Source organism: Nomascus leucogenys, chromosome 20 (genome assembly GCF_006542625.1).
Source record: "Nomascus leucogenys isolate Asia chromosome 20, Asia_NLE_v1, whole genome shotgun sequence".
NCBI lineage: Eukaryota > Metazoa > Chordata > Mammalia > Primates > Hylobatidae > Nomascus > Nomascus leucogenys.
Window position 1 is genome coordinate 63,954,116 of NC_044400.1, and position 16,856 is coordinate 63,970,971.

Sequence of the window (16,856 nt, forward strand, 5' to 3'; positions counted from 1 at the left end):
TAAGAACACGGGTTTGCAGTCACTCTTGGATTCTAATACAGCCTTCACCACTAACCATTTGGATGACCTTGGGCACATTCCTTAGCTCTGAATATTAGTTTTCTCTTCCGAAAGACAAAGGTAATGTATCTTCCTCACAAAGCTGTTTGCTAGGATTTAATAAAATATTGTGCCTCTACCTTAGTGTTGCCTGGCGTATAGTGTATTCTCAAAGGAGAACGGCATATTGCAACAAGGAGAATTGTCACATGGACCAGTTACTCATGTCAGCATGACCAAGATATGCTACCCTTATAGTCAAGCTCCATGAAAACCTGAATTCTGATCAGAAGCCACTTGATGGACATCATGGAAACCAGAGCAGGAAGAGGTAATTCAGCCTGGATGAACAGGGGCACCAGGAAGGATTTTGTTATTTATTCATTCTTAAAAATAAACATTAATTAGGCAACTACTATGGCCAAATGGTGTGCTAGGTGCTGGAGGTATACTAGTTTTAAAAGGATACAGTCAATGTCCTCAATTTGTTCACCGTTGAATGAGAGAGAGACAAGTGAACAAGAAATTCAATATATAACAACAGTTTTTGACAAATGCTTGGAATAAAATAAATGGGATTCACTGATGGAGAGTAATTGGGTAAAAGTTGGAGTTGTCTCTTAGCGTGCTTTTGCAGAAGCAGATCCTGAGATGAGATTTTGTGTCAATGTGATTTATTAGAAATTGCTCCCAGAGAAGTGGTAGGGAAGTAAAAAATAGGTCCAGAAAGGGAAGGAGAGTAAATAAGAATGCAATGTCAAGCAAAGATCCTCAGAGGATAACTGGCTCAATCCTGCAGGGAAGATGTAAGGGAAGTACATTTCGACTGCAGACCTAAATCCATCATGAAGCCAGGAAGCTGGAGCATTTAGATTCCTCATCCATCAGTCATTGGCTAAGGCTGCACTCTGGTGAATGGAGATACAAATCCACAGCCACTTCAAGCCGTCATGTACAGTCAAGGGCATTCTGGAAGCCTGAAGGTCATCCTTCAACAAAGAGACACAGATGCTGGCAGTTGGGAGTGAATATTCATGTTCAGGAAGATAAGAGGGCAACTCAAGGTGATATGAGCAGAGTATTGAAAGCATCTGCTATGGGGTGTGGAGGGGTGCTATCTGATGAGATGACATCAAAACCAAGACCTGAAAGATGAGCAGGATCCAGTCTTGTGTAGAAAAGGGAAAAAGGTTTTCAAAAAAAATAAATAAAAAGGAACTGTTTATGGGAAGTCATTGAGATAGGAAAGAGCATGTGTTTAAAATATTGAAAGGATGTATCTGTTGGGAGCATGGTGAGTGAACAGAAGAGCATTATGAGATAAGACTGGGGAAATGTGCAGGGTCCAGAAATTTGTGAGCTATCTAAGGAGTTTGTATTGATTCTGATTGCAGTCAGTTGCTATTTGAAGATTTCAAGCGTTGGAGTGACATTATCTGATTCAGTTTGTAGGAAAATCACTCTAGCCACCATGTGAAGTGTAAATTGGAGTGGGGGGAAAGAGGAGAAGCAGGACTGTCATTCCGTAGTTTATTTTATAGTCTGGGGAGAAGTGACAGTAGCATTAACTAGGGTGGGGGAATAATGAAGATGGGAAGAGGTTGATGGCACTAGCTTATATTGTAGACGTAGAGCCAATAGGACTTGATAGATTAGGTGTATGAGGGAGAGAATGAAAGAAGTTCAACATGATATTTGGGTTTCTGGGTATAGTGACTGGGAGAATGGGGTGACCATTTAGTGAGACTGGATGAAATAAAAATTAGTAAGACAAGTCAAATTGAGATAATGCTAAGGTTAATAAATAATCTTCATGACACCTTTCAACGCTGTGTTGAATCTAGGATTCTTGGTGATGTTCATGACACAAGAGTGTAATTGATTCAGTGGAAGGTGGTGGTTTTAATACAGGGAATTTCCTTTTAATGCTTATTCTAATCTGACTCTTAACTTGTAGTAATGAAACCATTCTAATACTCTGTATGATGTATAAGCAGCTCTGTAAGACATAATCTTAAAGAAATCTTTTCTCAAAAGTATCCCCTTTTCTCCCAGCAATGAGTCATATTTTAGTTATCTTTTTTACGCAATGATACTCGCTTCCCTATTTAAAGCCAAGCATTGATTTAAAGCCAGAGTCCCTTCAGTGTTTCTGTTGAAGGTTTTTTATGTAACTATTTTCTATACTGTGTGATTTTATAATCAAGCCTTCTATGGAAATAGAATAGCCTCTGCAAAAATAAGAGCAGACAATATTAGACACAGTGAACTCCAAAACTGGCTGTTAAATTCTAGGATCATCATGGGGGTGAGAAGGGGCTCTGCCAATGGAAATCTCTTGATATAAATGTTTATCTGAAAAGAAGAGCTGACAACTCAGTCAGAAAACATCTCCTTGCCTAAAATGATTCCCTTTTTCAAAGCACTTGGGCCAAGAAGTAGAAGCAGTGTGTATCCTTGGCTGTAGTGACAACTTGACTGCTTATCTGTTTGACCTTAAATAAGTCACATCACCATTAGGAATATCAATCTTGTCCTCTGTAAATGAAAATAGTTTGAATTATAGTTGGAATGACAAAAATATTCCATCTCATGGGCCCACTTACATAAATCATCAGTGAATGTCTGAAGCACTGTGCTGAGAAGGATTCTGAGACTATCTCTGGATTCAGCAAAATAATGCACCCTAGTAGATAAGCTCTGTCTACTATGGACATCAGAACTGGTGCATGTTTGTGACTAGGCTTTAAGCCAGGTAATTGAAGGCATTAAGAAAAGTTCCAACCAGATGTGTTTATGCTCATGTGGTCTAACATTTACACTTGGCCGCTGGAAGAGTCTGAAGTTCATCTCAAGCCCTACATCCAAGTGTTTTCCCTTTCTTGCAAACTACGTCATGGGCATGTCATTCAAAAATCCTAAACAACACAAAAATGTTTGCCTTAAATTAACAGTACTATGCAATACAGCAATCACAAATACTTATAAACAGCTATGTGTAGTCCCCTGAAGAAGGCTTTGCCTCTTCATATTATCCCAAAACTAAAGATATAATTTTTATCTAATAGTTTTAGGATAAAGGCTTTTGCTCATAATTCATTGGTACATTAAAAGCCCAGAATGTTTCAAATTGACCTTCTATGAAAGCACAGTAAGGCATAGCCGCTTAAAGCCAGAGACTCTTTCCTAAATAGAAAGACCATAAAGGCTCACTTCTATTGATGGTAAGGTCAAAACTCTCAGAACTAAATTCCTGACCATCCCACCTTCTCTGTTTAAATTACAGATGATCACCTGAAGCCTGTGTTTTAATGCATCTTCAGCTTTAAATTGGTCACTTATAAAGATGTCTGATAAGAAACAATCACACAGTTCTGTTCCAAATATCCTGTGTGAGTGACTAGACATTGCACATGCACATAAGCGCACACGCGCGCGCGCGCACACACACACACACACAGTCTTGGGCACTTTGCCAAACGTTCAATCAGCAGGATAGTGTTCCCTTTGATAGAAGGAGAAGCAGGAGTTTCTTTTGTTGGAAAGAACCTGCGCAGCTGACACCCAGGGTGACAGCCAAGACAAGTTGCAAAGAGCTGAGTCTAAAATATGGAAAAACTGAATGCCTTATTTGTTTACATGTCTCTCGTCCCCACCTGACCATAAGGCACTTTAGAAAAGGTAATGCTTTTCTTCATTGCTATATCCATCATGCTCAAAATAGGCCTGCTGTGCAATAGAAGCTGAAAATGGTTTTTTTCTGTAATAACAAGAGTTCCAGCATCACAACCAGTAGCCAATGGCAGAAAGGGACAGGAGAAGCTGGTGAAAACCAGAAGGATTAGAGGTAGGATTAAATGGTGTAAAAACTTGAGATGGCCAACCACCATAATGAAAGAGCTGGAGCCTGTTTGTGACTAGGCTTTAAACCAGGTAATTGAAGGCATAAACAAAAAAAATCTAACCAGATGTATTTATGTCCATGTGACCCAATGGAGCATGAGTATAATTAAAATAGACCCACTGTATTTGACCACATGAACTAGGCCAGTCTTCTCATTGCCTGAGTTGTTAACACAGATGACAGGCATTCATGGATGTAATGCTAATTGTTTTAATGAGGTAGGAGTGGGAAAGTGGTTCATACCATAAATTTTGGAGGCTGACAGTCTTGAAGTGGAAAAGTGGTGAATGCCATGGGTTTTGGAGTCTGACAGTCCTGGGTTCAAATCACATCTTCACTATGAACTATGAGTATGACATGAAAAGTATTTAAACTCTCTGAGCTATAGCTTTACCATCTGTGAAATAAGAAAAATAGTAAGTCCTTCACATCCCGGGTAAATGTTACCATCCACATCCAGCATCCCAGTGGCTGGAACATAGTGAACATTCAAAAACTGTTTGCTATTATTATTATTATCGACATCATTAATGCTTCAGAATTCTAGCTAGGTTTCAATGTCTATTGGGTTTTTAAAAAATCTGTGTCTAGGGCTTGCTAAGCTAAGCTAAATGAGACGGCTTTATGCAAATGTAGAATGTTTCATTATTATCATGGGCGCAATAGGCTAAAAGCATTCCAGTAGGGGTAGGGAAGTGTTTTAAGTTTTAAAATAAAGAGAGACAGATAACATTGGCAAGAATCAGTCTCAGCATCACCAGTTTTTTGCCTTCTTCGAGTAATTCAAAACAGAGGTCAGGACATGGAACACCGACCTCTGTTTTCAAATGCACAAGTAATTGACAGAATGAGAAGTGTAGCCACATTAAAAATTAGAGCACACTATATCAATTATTGTCTTAAAGATATAAGAAACTGATTATTCATAACTTCAGGTTATAATCTGCCTCCCCCGTAAAATTCCCATGTTGCTGGATAATATGGGTAGAGCTTGAAAGTGGGTGTCCAATTAAAGAAAAGGTCGGGGTTATGTAGTATTCTGGTTTCCACGCGTACATACATGCTAAGGTAAATTTGCATTTTCTTGAGTCCTGCAGCATCTATTTGAGGAATTATTCACTTAGTCATTGAATATGTATTGAGCACCTACTGTTTACTAGGTAGTATCAGTGTTAAGAGTAAAGCACGAGGTCAATGTTTTTTCATCCCATATTTATCAGCAAAAATTTTATGTCTCAAATCTACCTAAATTTATGTGATCATCAATAAATCACCTAATGGGATTTTGCCTACATATATTTGTATGTGAAGTGGGGCTAGAATTCCCATCCCTACTGTTTCATAGCTCTCAGAAGCTAAAATTAAGTGACAGATGAGAAAGTGTTTAGAAAGGCTAATTTTTTTTAAGTTCTGCTGTTAACCATAGTTACATAATTTAAAAGAATAGAAAATATTTGATTCTAATGACAAAGTAAAGCAGCTAAGAAAGTTCAAATGATAAAGAGAGATTTGATGCGAGGCAAGAAAAAAAAATCAGAACTGCTTGCTACTTTGCATAGCTGCCCCAAATCGTGTTCTACTCTTTCTTGTGGCTATATCTGGCAGTGTTTTAAACCAGTGGTTCCTAAACCTTGATGCACATCAGAGTCATGAACAGGTCTGGTTAAATGCAGAATGCTGAACTCATTTCTTGGTGTTTCTTTTTCTTTACTTTTTTTTTTTTTTTTTTTTTGAGATTAAGTCTTGCTGTGTCACCCAGGCTAGGGTACAATGGCATGATCTCGGCTCACTGCAACCTCTGCTTCCTGGGTTCAAGCAATTCTTCTGTCTCAGCCTCCCGAATAGCTGGGACTACAGTCGCATGCCACCATACCCAGCTAATTTTTGTATTTTTAGTTGAGACGGGGTCTCACCATATTTGTCAGGCTGGCCTCAAACTCCTGACTTCAGGTGATTCACTCGCCTCAGCCTCCCAAAGTGCCGGGATTACAGGCGTAAGCCACCACGCCCCCTGGCCTAGAGTTTCTGATACAGTTGGTCTGAGGTGGAGCCCAAAACATTGCATCTCTAACAAGTTGCAGGTTATGTTGATATCACTTGTCTGGGGGGCACACTTAAGGAGACCCTGCTCTTGCCAAGCTTTCAAAGCAAATAGGGAAGCAAAACATGAATGAAGGAAAAAATATCAGGCCCTAAGCTCCAGACATGTGTATAAAAGTGTCTGCTCTCAAGAGACGTCTCAAAACGAACATGCCAAAAGTGGAACTCTTGCTTTCTATTCACAAACTTGTGCCTTTTTTAGTCTTTCCTGTCTCAGTTGATGACACACTGTCAATGAAAGTGCTCAAGCCCCAAATTTAAGAGTTTATCTCAGCATTCACATGCAAGCTATTCATTCTTTAATTCAACAAATGTTTATTTATTTAGCACCTACTGTGTGTCAGGCACTGTTCTAGCTATTGCGGCATGGAAAAATGACCAAAGCAAAGTCCTAGTGCTCAAAAAATATAAATTCTGATAGGTGAAATGGAAAACAATAAGTACGCATATAGAGGGACGGTAGATAGCATATTCAGTAACCAGAATTTGAGCATTTCACACCATTTCCAGAGCCATCAGCCCAATCTCAGCCACCATCTCTTGCCTGAGCTACTAAGGTGGACATAAGTAGTCTTCCTGTTTCTGCTGCTCCCAAAGCACCATCAATTATCCATGTAACTTTCAGATAATCTTTAAAGCATTTGTTGGATTACCACATTCTCCTACCTAAAACCTCCCAGTGGCTTTCCTTCACATTTAAAATTAAATCTAGACTCCTTAATTAGCATGGTATCCAAAACCTCTCCAAAGTCTCTTACTTATCTCTTTTGTTTTTCTTTTTTTGAGACAGTCTTGCTCTGTCACCCAGGCTGAAATGCAATGGCACAATCATAGCTCACTGCAAGCTTAAGCTCCTGGACTCCAGCAATCCTCCCACCTCAGCCTCCCCAGTAGCTGGAACTACAGGTGTGCACCATGCCTGCCTTTTTCTTTGTCTTTGTCTTTTTTTTGTTTGTTTGTTTAAGCAGGGATGGGATCTCATTATGTTGCCCAGGCTGAACTCAAACTCCTGCCTCAAGCCATCCTCCCGGACATGTGGGCCTCCCCAAATGCTGATATTACAGGCATGAGCCACTTTTCTCTTCACTGTTCAAAAAGCTCCTTTGGCTTCCTTTCTGCCCTTTTGATATGCTAAGTTCATTTAAACCCCAGGGAATTTGTACTTGCAATGCCCTCCTCATATAGCACACTTTCTCAATATCTGATTCTTCTTGTCATCATTTAGGACTTGGACTAATGTCATTTCCACATAGAAGTAGTTTCGGACCCCACTTCTAGCATATCTCACTGCTACAACTCTGTATTTTATTATCCTATTTTTTTTTTTTTTTACCTTGATAGCATTTACTGTTCCCTGACGTTATCTAACCTGCTATGTGGCTCTTGTCACTAAAATGTAAGCTACACAAGGGCAGCGATTTATTCAGACTGGTTTGCTGCTGTATCTTCAGTGCCCAGAAAACTGCTTGACATAGGCACTTAATCAAAATTAATTGAATGAATAAATGAATGAATAAAGCATCTGGGTTATTGTCAACATGTTTCTTCAAGTCAGTTTACAGTTCTTCAACATTGGTGACCATGTTGATGTCATCTTTATACCCCAATGTTTAACTCAGTACGGTGTATGCAAGAGATGTGCAACAAATGTCTGTTCAATGAGCACATACACAAAGTAGGTTTTGCCTGGTTGAGCCTCTGTAACAACATCCTGAATTAGCTTTTTTTTCTATTTTAGAGGTAAAGATACTTAAGGGTCAGAAAAGTTTAAGGGACTTACTGGAGAAGAGACAAATAAAAAGAAAAAGAAAACAAAGGCTGATCACCCAGAGGCTGAGGCTGAGGGAGAGGAGAGTTTAAGGAGATTAAATTCAGATGAAGCAGGTGTTGAGGAGGAACTGAACATTGACAAATGGATTTGGCCTGAAGATGGATTTTTGATAACTTTAAGGAGAGCAGCATTGGGAGGAGAGGGAGATAAGAAAAAAACTGGTGATGAAAAAATACAAAGGATAGGTATAAGATAATATTTAAGAAAGCAGAAGCAACACTGCTTTTAAACTTAGCTGTTATTACTTGGAAGTGGGGGTACAATTTAAGCATGTTTAATCAAAGGTCAGATCAGACTTCGTGGAGTGGAAGAGAGTCAAAGATGGGGGCATGAGCTTGGGAGGAAGGGTGCTCAGGTAGTGAGAAGGGATGGGGCACAGGCAGGGCCTCGTCTCCCTCTAGAGTTGGGCAAATGGGCAGAGGGAGGTGCAAAGATTAAATGCAGCAGCCAGGGTCGGGGTAAAGGAGCTCATTCAAGACTGACTTGGTCTCAATAGGTTAAAGTGGGGACAGTCAACTTTACCTGAAGTCAAATAGGCCTGGAAATTTCAAGAAAAGATAATTGAAAATAGTGGTTCATCAGTTGATGAGTCTGGGGATGAGTCTGGGGCAGTGATTATCTGGTGACTGCAATGATTACAGGGAAATATTAGAAGATAGCGACAATGGGACAATGAGAGACCAGGAACTGGTCCTTGGAAGGGATAAGGTGCAAAGGAGTAAACTGTTTAAAGGTTTCTGAGAAAAAACAAAGTTTGGTTACAGGTTTTTCCAGTTTCTAAATGGGAACTCTTGGGGGCAACTCATTTTCGTCTTCTCAGCCTTAATTTTCTCTCCTATAAATGAAGACTGCTGTCATTTGTGAAGCTTAAAAGAGATAATGGATACTCAGCACTAAGCAGAGGAGGTAGGTCGTGAATAAAGCTCAAAAAATGACAAATAGGGAAGAGTAAGGCAAAGTCCAAAGTAGGGCCTTCAAGTTTTAAAATTTAGTGCATTTTTATTTGTCAATTAAAAATAAAAATGAAATGCATAAGAATAACTTGGAGGAATGATTTTAAATGCATAACCCTGCCCTATTACTCCTGTGAGATTATGAGTCTGTAGGTCTGCAGTGAAGACTGGGAATATGCATTCGTCACAAGCAAATACTCCAGGTGATGCTCGTATAAGATGCTCAGTACTTCAGGTGATGCTCCCTATGTCACACCAAGAAGAGCATTGAGAAATGCACTGGTGATTGATGGCAATGCATAGTACTGGGCCAGCACTGTACAGTTGCAATGGTACTGGTGCAACAACCATGTTTGAAACTCTAGACCACGACTCTTAGCACAGATTGCTTAGTAAACACCTGGAAATCTATGTCTGAATGTATGTATGCATGCATATATATACATTTACAATGTCATGCATCAACCTTTTCAATCTAGTTCCAAAATATTCTTATCATCCCAAAGGGATAGTCTATACTCATTAAGCAGTTGTTCTTCGTTTCTCACCTCTCCCTTGCCTCAGGCAACCACAGATCTGAATTCTGTGTCTACACACTTACCTATTCTGCAGATTTCCTCTAAATGGAATTACACAACCTGTAACCTTTTATGTCTTTTTTTCCTACTTAGTATGATGTTTTTGAGGTCCATCCATGTTGTAGCATATCAGTAATCCATTTATTTGTTAACATCTGAATAACATCCCACATATCTAGTTGGTTTATTCATTTATCTGCAAATGGACATTTGGCTGTTTCCACTACTTGGCTATTATGAGTAGTGCTGCTATTAACATGCATGTGTGGAATCTCATAAAATATCTCTGTGTAGCAGAAGCAGCCACACAGATTATAATTTAGCTCCTCTCCAGTGGACTCAGGTGATTTTAATACATAGCCAGTATTAAGAATCTATTTTCAAGGTATCGAAGAAAGATTTGAATGGCTATGTAATTTTAACACTATCTAGCAGACAAATTCCTTTTCTAAGACTGATGGAACATTCCTCTATAGGGCTGAGTGCACAGGTGGTACTTAATAATGTAGACTAGACAGCAGGAGAAACAGCTGTAATTTCAGAAGAGGTTGGTGCTAACAAGGAGTTTGAATGAATTAGCTCTGTGTCAAATGTGGCCATAACACATGGCATCATAAATAACCTACTGAAATTTATTCTACTTCTTTCTCCAGAAGATTACTTTCTAGCAATGCCTAAAGATAGAAGTAGGGGGTACCACATTTTATACCTGTTGGCTAAATAACACAGCTTGGTGAGCCAAAAATGAGCCTCAGATACCCGTCACGGTGATCTGAGAAGGAGTATAAGATTTTTCAAGGCTGCATATGAATGATGTCCAGGTCAAAAGAAAGGAAATTGCCGTAGAAATTATTTTAATGATAAAGCACATTCAGCGTCAGACCTATGCATAACCCTATCTATGAAACACTCATTGATGTCACAGAAAGGTATGAGTGTGTCTTTTGATGTGAGGCTTTGTTCTTCTGTAAAAGCTTACTTCTGAGAAGTTCAAAGTGCTTTCCATGGACTTTCTCAGAATCCCTTTCAACCCCTTTATGGGGTAGATAGCAAGTGTTATTCTCATCTCATAGATGATAGGAAAGTTGAAATGCCGAGAGGTTAAGTGTGATGCGCTCAGTGCTTATCTTTTAGGATGGGACCCAAGGCTCTAGGCTTCCAGAGGGTCCTTGCTGTTGGTCCCCATTACCTCTCTGCCCTCTCATTACAAGGTTAGCATGTAATAGTTATGACAAAAAAAAAGATTTGCCAAAGGGAAATATGGATATTTCTAATTTAGTACCATCAACCGCCTGGATTGAGTTTTCTATCAGGGTCATGATGACATCATTATTGATTGACAGCATGGGGAAATTTTTCATATTCTTTTTTATTATTATTTTTAGTTGGACATCACACAGGGGTGTTAACATTGTCCGTGTTACATCAGGTCTTCGTGTGCTACCCTGCTTAGGTGATGGTGTGGAATGGTTCACTTTCTCATCACATTTCATTTTATTTCATTGTCACGATAATGGGTATGTATCATAAATCTACCTCAAGCAGGTAGTCTACTTAAAATATACCTTGGCCGGGCGAGGGAGGGGGCTCACACCTGTAATCCCAGTACTTTGGGAGGCCGAGGCGGGCGGATCACGAGGTCAGGAGATCGAGACCATCCTGGCCAACATGGTGAAACCCTGTCTCTACTAAAAATACAAAAATTAGCAGGGTGTGGAGGTGCCCGCCTGTAATCCTGGCTACTCGGGAGGCTGAGGCAGGAGAATCGCTTGAACTCGGGAGGCGGAGATTGCAGTGAGCCGAGATTGCGCCACTGCACTCCAGCCTGGCGACAGAGCGAGACTCTGTCTCAAACAAAACAAAACCTCATTCGTGTTACTTAAATGTTGCTTAAACATACCTCAGGTAGTTACTTAAAACATCTCAGTTATGTTTTAAGTAGGCTACCTACTCAAGGTTGCTTTATGATTCAAAACATTTTAAGTTTCAAAAATTCATTTCAAAAATGTTTTGAAACTTAAAATATTTTGAAACATTCTTAGTATGAAATGAATACATTTTTCCCCCTGGGCAAAATTTGTATTAATATTTTTGGTTGATGGAGCAACAAACACTCTAGTGATAAACCTTGTTCTAGGTTCATTAAACCTTAACATGATATGAGGGCCACAGCGTTCTCGGTACTGGCTGAACATCAGGATTGCTGTGTGCATTTTGTAATTTGTTTTATCTGTTAAATTAAAAAGTAATGCATGCAAATACAAATGAAAACAATAGCATTTAGCTCACAGAGAAGGAATTAAGATGAAAATAAAGATCTCCTTTCCTGTATAACTTTCCTAAAATTTTCTGCCTTACTCTACAATATACCATAATCTAACAATATAGATAGATTTGTTAGATAGCTTTTATTTAATCCATTTCAACTATGTAAATCTAACAGTGTGTTTCTACTAGTTACATGGCACTCCATTATATGGCTGTATCATAATTCATTTAAACACATTCCCCACTGGTGGCCATTCAAATTGAGTCTATTTCTTCAATAATTTTAAAAAAGCTGTCATGAGCAGTTCTGTGTATGTGTACTTTTACATGTCAAGATAAATGACATATTTGTGGATAATTTCTGAGATACAGTGTAGATATATACATATTTGTATATGTATATTTAAATATATGCATATAATATAGAAACATGAGTATAATATATATTTGTGTTACATATATTTAACTATTTTAACATATGTTTGATATATATTGCTACTTTTTCTGAGAAGATTTAAAAAGCAAATACAGCCTTTCGCATCCTTGCTTTAAGTACCTACTGGGTCAGATCTCCTAGGGTAGTTGTTGACTATCTTTTTTTTTAGAAAAGCGAACAATTAATTCTAAATCACAGCTCTGTTAAATCCTCCATTCCATAAAATCTCCAGCCAATAACATGAAAATCTGTTTTCTGTTTGTAATTTAAGTAAAAATATAGTTTTGAAAAGTCAGAAAGACCAGATCTGTTTTTATATAACTGTCACTCTTGATACCATAAAGAAGTCATATCAAATTTTGTATCCTGCATATTCCTCCTGGAAAACCAGAGGAAAATTCAGCAAAATAGTAGGATTCCACTTCATGAGACAGGGATTTTCTAGTGACTCGCACTTATTTAATGGATTAAGCGTCTGCTACAGCAGAATATTCACTGTCATTTGTGCAGAGGTAAATTTCAGAGCTGAATACACAAATAATTGTGCTATGTAACTGTGAGGAAGAAGTTTCATAATGTTCTAAACTTTCCAAGTCTGGAGAATTTCTGCATTATTTTCATTACGGTTATCAGCAATTTTGTGCATATATATATATATATATTTCCTTTTAACAGTCCTAAGATCTCTGCGAGAGTAGAGTAGTTGTCTGGATACTTTTATGTCCACCTGTGGTTTTGTAGAGAACTTTTTCCTGGAAAAAAAAAAAAAAGAAAGAAAGAAATGAGATCCTCCTCCCTTTCTGAACAGTTTACCGCTCCCTTTACACTTTCAGAAAATGTATTGCTTGGATAAGATCTCTTTTCAAAGCCTGAATGGGTATCAAGAAATCACCATTCTGAACCCTTTCTTATTAAAAATACACAGAAATAAGCTTTGTTACAAGACAGTGCTCTTGTTCATTGGGAAGCTTTTATGCTTGGATGGAATAATTAAGCAAATGGCTATGAGCTTATTGAATATTTCAAGGGGAAAATTTTTTCATAGATAAATGTTATACAAGCCTTAAAATAATCCAAGTTGCCAGCACATATTCATTGCCAAAATATTGTTAACTTTTGGAGCACCATGCTGATTTGAAGAGTAAACAAATTTAAATGAAAATACTGGTGCATATTCTAAATGAACATCTTCAAATAACCTTACCATATTAATATGCCCCATGCTTTGAAACTCCTCCATGGCTGAGCAGAGAATCAGTAAAGCAAGAGGAAAGGGAAGAAGTGATTATTATGGGTACCTACTCTGTGCTGGACACTCTGTGTCAGGCACTTGATATACATTATTTCATGTATTGTTTCCACCAAGATCAATGAAAAAAAGGCCTGACATGGTTATTGCTTGCCAAAATTCATAGAGTTAGCAGGGTATGGGACAAGTATTGAAAACTTAATGTGATTCCAAGGTTAGAAGAGAACCTTAATACATATATACATACCATCGCTTTTACCCTTCCCCAACCCATTGCCATTTCCAACACCATCACTAATGCATCGGGAGATAGACTGCTAATTTGAACTTTGATACCTCCCTTTCAAACCAGACGATATTTTTCCTGTTAGTTTTCTGTTACCCAGTCTGTTTTTGATATGGGTTATATATGTATGCATGCATGCATGTATGTTTGTGTATCTATCTTTATTATGATGGAAGTATACCCAATGTAATAATTGGTCCCCAGAGACTGAAAATATTAGCCGCCTCCTTTTTGTTGATTTAGCCTCCTGTACAAGATACCAAGAAATCTAGTCATTTCTACCTTACACTTTAAAGAAAGTATGAATTTCTAGTTTAAACTGAAAAGAAAATTTGTCCACTAGATTGTTCACTGTTTTATAGAGAAAAGCACATGATACTTACTAAATTTTTTACTGGTCGACCACTTGGGTTGGCATCATGGGAAGATACAATAGCGAAAACACTGACTTTTAAAATTAATGTATCCGGGTTTCAATCACTCTCAACCATTTAATAGTCGTTTGACTTTGAAAGTTGTTTAACCTCTGTGAGTCTCAGTTTTCTAGCTGAATTTGAACAATAATAGTACTTAGAAGTAATTGTTGAATAAAGGAGAAAATATATGCTAAGCTCTTATACTGCTCTGGTCCCACATTAAGCCTCTGAAAATGGTACATGGTAGCAAGAACTGCTGAGCACCCCACTTCTGGAATTGGGCTCTATTATCACCTATTGCAGGAGTAAATTAATCCTAGTAGGTCAGTCAGATACTCAGGCACTGCTATAAAACGAAAAAGGACATAAGTTCACATCTACCATTACCATGCCATTTGCCTGGCTGAAAAAAAATGCAGCATTTGGAAATTCTCCATTTATCAAGGATTTGGGAAGTCTAGTCAGTCAGCGGTGAACAACTGAATATTCAGAGAAACCCAATTAGCAAGTCCATGCGAGGATCCCCAAGGGAAAGGTGTGAATTTAAACACAAATAATTTTAAAGATGATCTTTATATATTGTGCTTTTGCTAACTGGGTAGACTTCACTTGTTCTAACTCTGCTTCTCTCAGGCCAGCAACCAAGCTAAGAGCTTTAGACCATCTCCTAAAGTCTATACTGTTGATGTCTTTAGGAAAAAAAAATATCAAATCTGGTGACATGGAGCTCATGCCCACACAAGGCAAGATAGAGGTACACCTGACTATGGTTGCTCTCATTTTAAATACAGAAGGCAATCTCTAGTGACCAGAGCCCTCACCACTTCTATTATTGCATGTGCACTCATGTTGTGTGCAGAACACACACACACACACACACACACACACACATATATATATATATACTCCACCTGTGGTGTACATATATATATATCAAACACCTGTGGTGTATAATATATATATATATCAAACACACCTGTGCTGTGTATATATATTATATATATATAAAATATATATATAAAACACACTTGTGGTGTGTATATATTATATATATAATATATATATAAAACACCTGTAGTGTATATATATATATGTATATGTATATAAAAAACACCTGTGGTGTATATATATATATATATATATGTATATATATAAAAAAAACACCTGTGGTGTGTGTATATATATATACAGGTGTATATATATATATATATACATATATATGTATATATATATATATATATAAAACACCTGTGGTGTGTGTGTGTGTGTGTGTATATATATATATAAAAAACACCTGTGGGGTGTGTGTATATATATATATATCCACCTGTGGTATATAAATATATATATATATAGATAGATAGATATCCACCTGTGGTGTACATATATATAGATATCCACCTGTGGTGTATATATATATATATATATTTATAGATAGATAGATATAGATATAAATATCCACCTGTGAATTGCTTTTGCTTTGCTTTTTATATTTATATAGATATAAATATATCTATATAGAGATATATCTAAATATATAGATATAAATATATCTATATAGAGATATATCTAAATATATAGATATAAATATATCTATATAGAGATATATCTAAATATATAGATATAAATATATACACCACCTGTGATATATATATATCTACATAAATATATAGATATACATATTTCTTGTAAATGTTCCTGGGCCATATCTTCCCTCTCCATGCATATTGGGATTTATTTCTAGGGAACAAGAACTACACCCCTCTCTCTTAGTTCATGCAGTTCCCTGCTCTTCCATTGCAACGTTGAAACCCTTTATTGTACCCTCCTATAGAGAAGAGTCCTAATGAACAAGAATTGCATCTCTGGTTCACAAAATCGCAGCACCTTGCGCAGTACCTAGTCTTAAATTGTTAGGCAATGGCTGGTATGGAATGGCTAACTAAAGGAGTGAGAAACGTACAGTAATGTGAGGTGGTTTTGAAACTGGACCTGTCAGCAACTGTGTGACCTATAAACAAGTTGCTCATCTTCACAGTCTTATTTTATATAATGCAAAGGTTGGATTAGGTACTCTACAAAGCCTCTTCCAACTCTGAAATTCTTTTATACAATAAAATAACTTCCCTTGTTCATTTCATTCCTATTTAATCTTAACTTTGCTGATTTGGGTTAAGTTACTAAAGTCTCTACAATCAGGATATTAGAAATATAATCCTTATCTCTTGGGATCCTTGCAAGAGCTAATTAATAAATAATGTAGAGAAACTTAGACAAAAGAAATAAATGAAAAATTACTTATTATATTTTCATAATTGCATTTAAAGTGATAATAGTTGAGAGTCTATGTTTCACTTATGAACAGAATTTTAACTATTAGTGCTTGTGAAAAGAAAAATTAGGTCCAATTTTACATTCTCATTTTCTGAAGAACTAATTTTTCTTTTTTATTATTTTGTCAACTTTTACGATCAAACCCTTTTACTCAGTGGTGGATCTGTAACCTTACATCTGTGGGCCCAGCACCCTTATTTTGTGACAATGGAAGCACTGCAGTATGTTTAACCCTTCCAGTCTCTCAAAGGCTAACATAGTGCCTGGCAAGGAGTAGGTGTATCAAAATTGCCTGCTGCTTGAGGAAAAAAAAATGCAAAAATAGCATCAATCAAAAACAACTCATAGCAACTGTGTGGCCTAAACCAATAATGGTTCTTCAGTGATTTAGGCATCAGGTCTTCAAAGAAAGCTTTTCTTTTGGTGCTCATAAGTATTTTGCAGTAATGATTCAAATGATGA

At 37.4% G+C, this 16,856-nt stretch overlaps 1 protein-coding gene across 8 annotated transcripts in view; it reads left to right on the plus strand.

The window, feature by feature from the left end:
* Positions 1 to 16,856, plus strand: part of KCNIP4 (potassium voltage-gated channel interacting protein 4) — a 1,193,209-nt gene that overhangs the window by 682,179 nt on the left and 494,174 nt on the right. The gene's annotated exons all lie outside the window — the stretch shown is intronic.